General features: G+C 40.8%; 1 protein-coding gene across 1 annotated transcript in view; it reads right to left on the bottom strand.

The window, feature by feature from the left end:
• LOC126987761 (protein grainyhead-like) overlaps positions 1–11,980 on the bottom strand; it is a 387,307-nt gene extending 375,327 nt beyond the window's left edge. The window contains exon 1 of the mRNA XM_050845053.1: positions 11,903–11,980. The gene's annotated coding sequence lies outside the window, so the exon portion shown is untranslated. The remainder of the gene's footprint in view (positions 1–11,902) is intronic.
• Positions 11,981–12,302: the final 322 nt, after the last annotated feature.

A 12,302-nucleotide genomic window follows, 5' to 3' on the forward strand; every position in this document is an offset into this window, starting at 1 on the left:
AAGGACGACATTAACGCAATCATGACACAGGAAAACCATACTTCGCACAATACCAATGGACACCAACATCCACAATGAAGCCTCAAGGGAATGCTAAATAATCTGCGCTGAATGGCTACATAACAGGAGCTCCCCTCGCACCTGCAGCCCGGCGATGGTTGGGTCCCGCCGCCTGAAAGCTCAACCCCTGAAGCCGAAGGTCACCCCAGACACGAGGCTGAAAGAGGCATGTCCCTAAAGGTCAAAGTTCAGCTCCTCTTGACACTGAACGCCCGACCATTTAAGGAGAGAGAGAGAGAGAGAGAGAGAGAGAGAGAGAGAGAGAGAGAGAGAGAGAGAGAGAGAGAGAGAGAGAGAGAGAGAGAGAGAGAGAGAGAGAGAGAGAGAGAGAATGTGTGTGTGTGTGTGTGTGTGTGTGTGTGTGTGTGTGTGTGTGTGTGTGTGTGTGTGTGTGTGTGTGTGTGTGCGAGACAGTAACATCAATCACGCCACATCACAAGCTTCAGCATTCAGGTCATTATCCACCTAACCTAAATAGACGCCGATGAAGCCTTGTCCTCCTAAAGAAGCTCAGTGTCGGCGCTGCGTCTGGGGCGGTACGCTTGCCTAGCACTGGCGATTGTTTACGATGAGGGTTTTTTCAACACTTTCGGAGCCTTTGCCAGCGTGCGACATCAAAATAACGCAGTATGAACTCGAAGACCAGGTACTGTTTTTCAATACCTCCGCCACTTTTCTATGTATGATGTGTTGATAATAGTGTTTTTAAGCTCTTCTTTCACCATAAACATACAGATAAACGTGACCAACTATTGCGAGCCTGTTAGATTAGTATTTAACTTATGCATTTATGGAACCGTTTTTCTCAGCCCAGTGGTCGACAAGTTTAACAAATGTCCCGTCAAGCGTAAACTCTTCTCTCCACAACACTTGATTTATTCCGGAAGCACGTTGAGCAAAGGTAGCCAATAACATTATAATCCTCACCCATCGCGTCAGAATCATTAATCTCAAGTAAGCTCCATTCATCACCACCACCACCACCACCATTAACTACATCAAAAATTTAGTAAAACGTGAGATCAGCAAATCACCAGCATTATTAATCTCCCAACGTGGCTAATGACAGGCAGCCCATTATAAAATACAAGTCGGTTATAAATCACATTCGAAGGTATATTTAGACGCAAGTATTTTCGAATGGTCGATTTCCCGCCATTACTAGCATTTTTTACAGTCTCACGCTTTCTTTATCTTCATATAAGGAAATCGTGAAATAAAATACGAAAAAATGTTTTGTTGGAAGCATGGGTATCGAGTATTATCCATGTTTGTAACGAGTATATTCACCATACAGAAATTCTCATATGAAGTATTCTCTCTCTCTCTCTCTACTGACAAACACACACACACACACACACACACACACACACACACACACACACACACACACACACACACACACACACACATTCCTCCAATTCTCAATACCTGAATATTTTCCTTTTCCGTGAAGTGAGGGTCAGTGAAATGTGACATCCTGGATTCTGAAACTTTATCACAGTGTATTGAATTTTCCTTCCTGCGCGGTACACACAAGAATTCCCTTCCCCCATAACTCTTTCCCAACGGCATACCTCTTCCTACACACACACACACACACACACACACACACACACACACACACACACACACACAACCCTAACCACCTCCACTATCACTATTCTCAGTACCATCAAAATCATCACCAACAACAATAACTTCAATAATATGAACACTACAGTCGGTACTACTGCTACTACCACTACTACTACTACTATTACTACTACTACTACCATTACCACCATCAATGACAGCAGCACCTCCATCAGCAAAGAGAAGAAGGAGAAGAAGAAGAAGAACAATAACAACAAAAACAACAACAACAACAACTACTACTACTACTACTACTACTACTGCATTAACACTACCACCACTGTTACCACCACCATCACCAACCCACTCCTGCTAACCTATCCCACTTAACGTCACACAACCATCACATGAATGCACGATCGCTTGGTCCTAAGGAACGTTACTGCATATCAAATAGGTTCCAGGAATTCCATGGAGCTGCGGGTCTTTGTTTTTCCTTATCTCTCTCTCGGAACGGAAAGGCCTGTACATGACACTACTTGGAAACTCTCCAATGTGTTTACTGATGCTGCTCAGAACACTGTCATTGTCGGTGTAGGAGAGGTTAGAGAGTCGATTTACTTTCTATTTTAACTAGGAAAGACAAAGTTCGGAAAATATCACTGTAAACCGCGGAAAAAAAGGTCTAAATTTTCATGTTTTAAAAAGTTTCCTAGACATTGATGACAAATGGGTGCATCAATCTCTGTAAACGATGCGGTTGGTGACGACGGCGTGAGTTCTATGCAGGATGTGACTGTGATTTAGCTGTGATGATGTAAGAGTTTAATTATGAAGGATGTAACAATCTCAACTACGGATGACGAAGGGCATTAGGTGTGAATGTTAAGATCTCGGGTCTGTCAGCTGCAGTAGGAAAGTTTTTCTTTGTGTGCGTGTGTATGTGTGTGTGTGTTAACTACTAGAGGTCGTATACCAAGAAGCAGGTAGCCACACAAGTGATGATTAAGCAGAGGGATGTGTAATATGAAAGGGTGAGTATGTTTTCGTCCTCTATTTTTTTTTACATTTTCGTCTCCGGTTATATAATATGCTACATAGTGAGGTTGCTTTCCCTTCACGGTGATTGCGAGAATTTGCTGCGGAGATTAAAGGAGCAAGATCGATGTCGCTACCATGTATCCGTATATTTATGAGGCATCAGTGAGTGTTCATCCTCCTTCACTTGATTAGGTTTCATCTTGCTATAATGACAGGAAGTATGGTGCTATAAGACGCGAGTAATGATGTATTGTGGACCGAGAGGTGAATTATTAGTACGTCAGGGTATGTATCATTTTAAAACAAGAATAATGAGATCTGGGAAGCTGCAGAAAAGCCTGGGAATCTTTATCAGTATGGTTTGTGGTATTAGAACACACATTAGAACCTGTATATATTAAGGAGCAGTGAGTAGCGGGCTTTTTTTCACATGTTTCATTTTTTATGCCCTTGAACTGACTCCTCTATTGTAAAAAGTAATAGTGTGGTAGGGGTGGTAATAGAACAAACATAACACTCAGGTTACTACTTTAAAGGTCAGGGATACAAACGCTTAATAATTTGCGTTGGATTATGGTATCAGAGCAAACATTAGAACCTGTATCAGTGAGGTATGTGTGGTCATAGAAGAAACATAACATTTAGGTTACTACTTTAAAGGTCAGGGATACAAACGCTTAACAATGTGCGTTGGCTTATGGTACCAAAACAAACATTAGAACCTGTATCAGTGAGGTATGTGTGGTCTAGTAGAAACATAACATTTAGGTTACTACTTATACTTCATGGATACGAACTCTAGACGGTGTATTATGGTTTAAAAGTTGCGTTAAGTGCTCTAGGGAAATACCGCAACAGGCGACAGGAACAAGTAAACACCCCAAGCTGCATTTTGGTTTGGGTTGGGCGGTGATAGGAAAACAGAAAATAATTTTACCTTACGACGCTGGGGGAGTTATGATGCGATATTAAGCTACACCTTACCTGTAAAGAGAGAAAAAATAGATGCATTAACCGTGTACCTTGCAAGATAAGGATATGAGTGTGAAGTATAATCTGTCTTGCCAGCAAAATTTGTCGGGGAGTAATATAACATACCTTAAGAAAGAGGCATATCAGTCAATTATGTTTTTCTTCCCTACACCCATTAAGCGAATACACGAACCATCAATATAATAATGCGCTGTTTAACTTAAGAACACTTACACACAACAAAAATAACAAATAATAAACAGATAACGACAAGAAGCGCAAGTAATGGGAAAAGGTGGGGTAAATCGGGCACACACACACACACCCTCATAAAAAAAAACGAGACACCAATAAGCATCAGAGGAAAAAAGTAATTGTTATAAGTCTGGCGTTGGTCAGAGGCGTGGTGAGGGGTGGCAGGAAAGTCTTGGGGTCCCGCGCGCCTTGTCTCACCTCGCCTCGCCCCGTTGTGTCTCGGCCCTCCCCTGAACACCACTCGCCTGCCTTTCATAGTGGCGGGAACAAATGTGCCCCCTGAACTAGACCGTGAGGAAATGATGAGATGGGTCAAAACTGTACTAATTTTGGCTTCAATTAAAGAGAGAAGACAAATGTGCTCCCCTGAACTTGATCGTGAGGAAATGATGAGATGGGTCAAAACTGTACTAATCTTGACTTCAATTAAAGAGAGAAAACATATGTGCCCCCCTGAACTTGACCATGAGGAAATGATAATGAGATGGGTCAAGACTGAACTAATCTTGGCTTCAATTAAAGAGAGAAAACAGTGAATCATGAGTGTGCAAAGTTATTTCTTGGTTACACTTTGCGATAAGAACCTATATTTAAGAGGGAGTATCACCAAGAGAAAGTATTATTTATCCAGTTCAGTAATGAGAGAGAGACATGCTGCATAATAAAACAAAATCACAACTTAACAAAACAACCAAGCTAATATTTATGGCTACGAACAATTATCCCTTAACACAGAAAACCGAATAATTAAGACCTATGAACTAATGTCTGTAGCCTAACAAATCTCCTGCAGAAAAACATCAACAACAAGTAATGAATCTACCCGTATACTGCTAGGCATCATTCCTTTCATAACGACGCACAATACCTAATACTTCCGAACAATGAGGTGACCGCTGGAACCTGTTACCGCGGCGACGTGGGAGGCGAAACACTCATTGCTTGCCGCCCACGCTGGAGTTCGGCCTCTGTGTGGCCTCCGTGACTGACCCCGAGCCTCCTCTATGCTCCTGCAAAGACCCGATTACCCCCACTCCCCCCATCTCTCTCTCTCTCTCTCTCTCTCTCTCTCTCTCTCTCTCTCACACACACACACACACACACAAACACACAACATACAGACAATGACATTCTCCGATACGAGGACTGATTGAAAGGGAAGATCTACCCTCGAATGGTGAATGGAGATGGGCGTGTTAAGGAGCCAGAGGACTGTTGTTATGTGAAGGGTTACTATACGTATTATGTAAGTACTGGAGCTCGCTATTCACGAGGGCCATCAAAGAGTTCCTGTCCTCATTCCTTCATCCTCCTCCTCTCCCCATCCTTCAACTCCTCCACCTCTTCTCTCATCCCTTCATCCTCTTTCCATCACATCTTCATGCTGCTCTTCCCTTCCTTTCCTCCTCTTTTCCCCTTCCTTCTCTTCCCTTCCCTCATACTTCATCGTCCTTACCTCACACCTCCTCCTCCTCCTCCTCCTCTTCTTTTCATCTCTTCAGCCGTCTTCTCTTCCATTCCTTCTCTTCTTCACTTCCTTTCCTCCTCCTCTCATCATCCCTTCCCATCATTCTCTTTCCCTCATACCCTCATCCTCCTCTCCCCTTCCTTTCCTCCTCCTCCCGGACTCTTAGCGCTCCAGAGGCCGCGGCGGTGGGAGCCCTGCACTAAATTCCAGGCGGGGTGAGGCGTCTTTGTCTGCTTGAGATGAGCATGTGAGATCGGCTGGGTGATTAATAGTTGTCATTGTTTCCATTTGTACGACTCAGGGACACTCCAGTAGGTTGTGCCGCTTTCTCTCTCTCTCTCGCTCTCTCTCTCTCTCTCTCTCTCTCTCTCTCTCTCTCTCTCTCTCTCTCTCTCTCACTCTCTCTCTCTCTCTCTCTCTCTCTCTCTCTCTCTCTCTCTCTCTCTCTCTCTCTCTCTCTCTCTCTCTCTCTCTCTCTCTCTCTCTCTCTCTCTCTCTCTCTCTCTCTCTCTCTCTCTCTCTCTCTCTCTCTCTAAGATGATGATTAAGAACAATAAGAATGAAAAAAGATTTGCGTAACTTAAACAATAATAGATTTCAGAACAACAACAATAACAACAATAAGAAAAGCGATACTAATAAAAGAGTAAATAATGATGATTATAATGATAACGATAACAGTAACAAGCAACAGTAGCAACAGAAACACAAACGGAAAATAGCAATGAAGAAGAAAGATGATCCATGCAAAAAAAACAAAAACACGTGTAAGTCCGCAAAACAAAACAAAAAACAAAACAAAATACAAAACGCCCACAAAAAAAAACAGCTTAGCATAAAAGGCCGCATCCTCTCACCTGTGTTATCAAGGTGAGAATGTGACTACCTTGGCCCACGTGAGACAATGAGGGCACTGATTGGACAGGTGCGAGAGAGAGAGAGAGAGAGAGAGAGAGAGAGAGAGAGAGAGAGAGAGAGAGAGAGAGAGAGAGAGAGAGAGAGAGAGAGAGAGAGAGAGAGAGAGAGAGAGAGAGAGAGAGAGAGAGAGAGAGAGAGAGAGAGAGAGAGAGAGAGAGAGAGAGAGAGAGAGAGAGAGAGAGAGAGAGAGAGAGAGAGAGAGAGAGCAACTTATCCTTTTTTTTGCATCCATCCATACACGGGCATCGCTTGTGCTTTAAGGCCTGATAAATTTTCATGATTCTAAGGGATGTCTGAAGGAATTATAGCGTCTTCTTGGCAACCCGTGTTTATTGCTCTCGTATAGCGTCTCGGGGAGGGTTCGCTGTATGCCGCGCTAAGCCATACTGCGTCTTAGTCACAGCGAGGCTACGGCAATGCGCCACAGAGGGAAGAAGCAGCGCCATGAAACGAAATACATCCATGGGAAAAAAAAAGGTGAGAGGTGAGTATACGCGCGCCGGTGGTGATATCTCGTTTTCTTTTGCTTTCTTTCGCGCGCAGACGAAATCATTTTGCGGGTGAATGATAAATGACGAGGTTTTTCTTTATTCCCTTTGCTTGGTTTGCTCTGCTTGTGGAACGCTTCAAATTACCGGAGTTTTAATTCTTACCAACGATAAGTATAAGTTGTAAAAGACCACGGATTCTGAGTGTGTATAAGTGTGTGTAAATCAGTGCTAGACAGTTGAAAAATGGCAGCTGTTCCTCTCTTCACACATGTCTGTTTGTCTGTCTGAGTGTCTGTCTGTCTGTCTGCCTGTCTCCGCAATGGTAAAATCAACAAGACTCCCATTGCTGCTTTCCGTCGTACGTTATGCTGGAGGCGACTAAGCAGGGCCTTCACCTTGTGTTTGACGGTCTAGGGAAGCGTCTACGTCTGCTCCTCTGCGTGACAGTGGTACCGGGCAATGTACCTTCACTGTCTGCAGATTAGGCGAGCTGGTGGCGGCGGTGGTGCGGAGCTGTCAGGGCCCCGCGTCTGTTTGCCGCTTCTGAACAGGTAATGGTTGGGTGGAGAAAAAGCATCCAGTAAAATATTGGCAAAAAACACCCCTGGGAGCTGCACCTAATGACGGTCTTCCCCAAGCAGACAGACAGACAATGCTCCGCCCCTCGCTGGCCCCGACTCAGGGGGTGATCACAGGGGACGCAGACGAAGAAAAAAAGGAGAGAACTGACAAAAAGTAAATTTCATTCTTCAGTATACTCCTCGCAACGAAGCCTGCATTTTTGGCGTACACTAAATTGCAATAAAGCATCAGAAATAAGGCAGTGTCTAGCCGTACAGAATCACGTCTGTATGCCGAAAATTCTGGCAATCAAATCGAGCACTTACGGCAGCGTCCAGGATGATGAGCCAGGGCTTAAGGGGAAGAATATTGAAAACGAGAACTTGAGAGCCGATAACCAACATTTCTCTGGCAGCCCAGCTCGCCACACCCACTAAGCATGGAAATCACTCGCGCTGGATCGTTTCCATTTAAAACAGCTGACTGTGTTCATAGCCGCGAAAAGACTTGTCTAACCGGTTCGGGTGATCTCAAGTGGATATAAGCGAAAAAAATAATAATGACAGCAAGCTCTGAAGGCTGGAGTGAGTGATGAGGGAGTGAAGGTAGCCGCTCCTCGGGGCAAGCCTTTCGCTCACCTGCAGTTAGGAGGCAGCCGGAGTTTATTATAATATTTTTTAATTTATTATTTATATGCAAAAACAAAAGAATCACTTGTGATAAGAAAATAAAATCCTGTTACTACATAATGTAATAATATTAATAACATTCTAAGATAATAATAATAATAATAATAATAATAATAATAATAATAATAATAATAATAATAATAATAATAATAATAATAATAATAATAATAATAATAATAATAATAATAATAATAATAATAATAATAATAATAATAATAATAATAATAATAATAATAATAATAATAATAATAATAATAATAATAATAATAATAATAATAATAATAATAATAATAATAATAATAATAATAATAATAATAATAATAATAATAATAATAATAATAATAATAATAATAATAATAATAATAATAATAATAATAATAATAATAATAATAATAATAATAATAATAATAATAATAATAATAATAATAATAATAATAATAATAATAATAATAATAATAATAATAATAATAATAATAATAATAATGAGTATATATATATATATATATATATATATATATATATATATATATATATATATATATATATATATATATATATATATATATATATATATATATATATATATTGTGTGTGTGTGTGTGTGTGTGTGTGTGTGTGTGTGTGTAATATTTATTTCTCCATATATTTATACATCCCTTGTACAAAACGAAACGATAAAGATTTTAAAATAGTCTACTCATGTAGCTATAAATGTCTTCTTGTTGGAAAATAAAAGAAGATCGAGAAAACATACAAAACATCCTGCCGTGCTCCACGTCTCGGAGGGTTCATCGGAATGACACTTTGCTGCACTATAATCTCACAAGATTATTACTCTCCTCTCCAGTACACACTGCAGAACAATACTTAGCAAACGATGACCCAGTTTTTTTTCGCCAATCTTTGCTTTCTCTCCCTTCACCGAATCTACTCAACAGACATCTGAAATAAGTAATGGATAGTGAGTTGCTGATTTTTATCCCTTGCTTGTGTCGTTCGGTAACTCACTCCTCCCTAACTTCTCACTCTCTCTCGCTCCATCGCAATCTTCTCCCCTCTTTTCAACTCCTCGCTTCCCGCCTCTCAACACCCTCTCCCTCTCGCGATACATTTCGTCTCCGTGCCCGCGGTGTGAGTGAAGTTATCAGCGGTCGTAAACTTGGCCGTCCACTAACATGTCGGCCGCGGCAATATTGTTTCTGCAGCGCCCGATGGTTTGTAGCAGCAGGAAGACAAACGCTGGGCGCGCCATGACCTCATTTCGTCGAGTTCTATTAACGAAAACATTTATTTCAAGTGTACGTATAATCCATTCAGCACTACCGCTTTCTTCCTCTATATCATGTCGACTCGCTCCTCCCTTAATTAAACCGCAGCGCTGGGATTACTCAGCGCGTGGCGGCAGACACAGACAAAGGGCGCTCCGGGCAGCCCCACCGTCACTCAGTGCACCACAGAACCTGCTGCTGCTGATGATGATAATGATCCCTCTTGAGAAACTTTCCTGCTTGCCTGTAATGACGCTCGGCATTAACATAATGTCTGGACACTTAAAACATTTACGTTTGGAGTTGAGTAGCAAAGAAATAAAAGTAGAAAATAAAGATCCTAAATTATGTTAAACATGCATATATAATCTCAATGTTACACACGAATGTGCTCAGAGTAAACATATAATTTGCCTTTACTTTAGTGCTTAATTTCACCCCATGACTGTCTGAGCGCGCTGATATCTCATAATAACTCCTAATGGCAGATTACATTATGATATGTTTGAGCAGCTGTGCTATTTGTACTGAGTTAAAGAGGAAAAATTGGCGTTTGTACGGCGTCTGCGAAGGGCTCGGCTCAGGCTCACCTGCTTGGCGGCCATCAGGGGCGGCGATTTATTGTTTCCAGGCAGCAAATGTAGGATTTCAGATAAGATGCTTTGCTGTCTGAGGTCTTCACGGTTGTTGTTGTCATTTATCGTTATTTTGATATTATAGAGTATACGAGTTTTTTATTTGTACATTGCGAGGCTATGTAACGTTTAACTAACAACTAATCATGGAGAAAAGCACGATACGCTTCCCTCGGCCACGGACAGCAAGTGGAAGCTGGAGACATAAACGGCAAGGAAAACAAAAGTTAGGAGAAAAGTCAGAGTCAAGAAAGAGAACGGTCAAGAGAACAGCGAAAGTTAAAACAAAATATGAAAACAATACAAGGTTCTGCATACCGCACCTGAGAAAAAAATCCCGAGGTGAGGCAAGAAGGCATCCTGACGTGATGCAAGCTGACGGCCAGCGCGCACTGAGGCCGCTGTCAGCCCGGTGCATGCTGGCTAGACTTAGGGTTAATAAACAACAGGAAAATTGTTCGAAAAATATGTCTTTCTCTTACGTCGCAATGTAATGTCAAAGAAAATACATAAGGAAATGACCTAAGTAAATATTGTTACGAGGGAAAAAATATTTTCTTTCAGAGACAATTTGAGAAGCAAATAAGACATTACTAAAGAAAAATATACATTTAAGTGGCAGGAAATACTTCGAAAATTTATATATTTTTTTACGTTCGGAAACTATTATATGAGGAAATCACACAAGTAAATTATTTAAGTAGGAAGATATTGCTTCAAGAAAAGGAAATGCAGATCTGAAGATAAATAAATAGGAAAAAAATAAATAGATATTAGATACATAGATAGAGATTGATGGATAAATAGATAATCATAAACTAATGTCACAACCACGTCTAAGTCAGAGTGCAGGAATCTCACATTCGGACACGAACAATTTTATAACGAAATAACGAACAATTTGATAACGATATAACGAACAATTTAATAACGAAATAACGAGCAATTTAATAACGAAATAACGAGCAATTTAATAACGAAATAACGAACAATTTAATAACGAAATAACGAGCAATTTAATAACGAAATAACGAACAATTTAATAACGAAATAACGAACAATTTAATAACGAAATAACGAACAATTTAATAACGAAATAACGAGCAATTTAATAACGAAATAACGAGCAATTTAATATCGAAATAACGAACAATTTAATAACGAAATAACGAGCAATTTAATAACGAAATAACGAACAATTTAATATCGAAATAAAAAAAAAATATTGTGCGCCGGAGTGCTACAAAAGTCTGTCACTCGCTGCTAGTTGAGAAATTAAATAAAAAAAGGGTCAAACTAAGCAGCTGGACCATGCCGCCTCGACAACCAATCGTTTCACCTTACAAGTAACTTACACGGAATATATGGGTCGTATTACAAAACATTTCGCCGCCCAAGAACACATATTTGACAAGGCTTTCGTAAGAGTGGTGAGCATTTCCAGGGGTAGTTTTATGACCCTGGTGGTAGTGTGAGTCTTCTTTTGTACCATGAACCTGAAGAAACACTCACTGGAGCCTGACTGACCCCCTCTTTGACCTTTAGAAATGGCTGATCTGAGAAGCTCGAGTGTTTTATAATACCAACCATACTCTCCCTTCCTCTACCCTTGACTTCCTTCCACCTGCTTCTTAAACGTCCTTATAATTTCACACTTCATATCCAAAAGAATCTCATGCACGCTTTTTTTTTTCTATTCACGCTGTTAATATTAATCTACTACGGCCACTACAACAGTCACAATCACTGCTACTTCAATACTACAAATACGACTACAACATCTACTGCTACTACAATAATCAGATGCACTACTACTTTACTACTAAAAATATGGATGTTCCTGCGACTACAATGGCCAACATCACCACCACTTCAGTACTACAAACACGACTACCACGCCTACTGATACTACTACAACTATTGCTACCACGACTACTTCACCAGCGAGCGGAAAAGATGAGTCACCGACCTGTTTCTCACTCACCACCTGTCTTGTCAGCAAGCGGTGGGGGGGAGCAGGCAGGTCGGGGGGACACGAGGCTTCTTCAAGACCTGAGGAGCCATGGAAAGGGAGTTTTAGGCTTGTCTCTGGGATGGGAAACAAAAAGAACGAACTACTGTCTTCCTAACCTTACATTACTAACATATTGGTTGGCTTTTTATTTTTTTATCTGCGCAGTCCAACATGAAATTTTCTGAGCCGATACAGCCTCAGGTTCTGATAACTGCACTTTTTACCAACTTGTGTTTTCTGTTCCTTGTTTAATCTGCTCTATTTAACCTTTGCATAGTGTCAGCGTGTTTACCAGTTAAATTTGCACTTTGTACGTTTATCTTTTACCTCTGAATGGTGGTTCTTTTGGCAATCC

The sequence above is a fragment of the Eriocheir sinensis genome, chromosome 66 (assembly GCF_024679095.1).
Source record: "Eriocheir sinensis breed Jianghai 21 chromosome 66, ASM2467909v1, whole genome shotgun sequence".
In the NCBI taxonomy this organism is placed as follows: Eukaryota; Metazoa; Arthropoda; class Malacostraca; order Decapoda; family Varunidae; genus Eriocheir; species Eriocheir sinensis.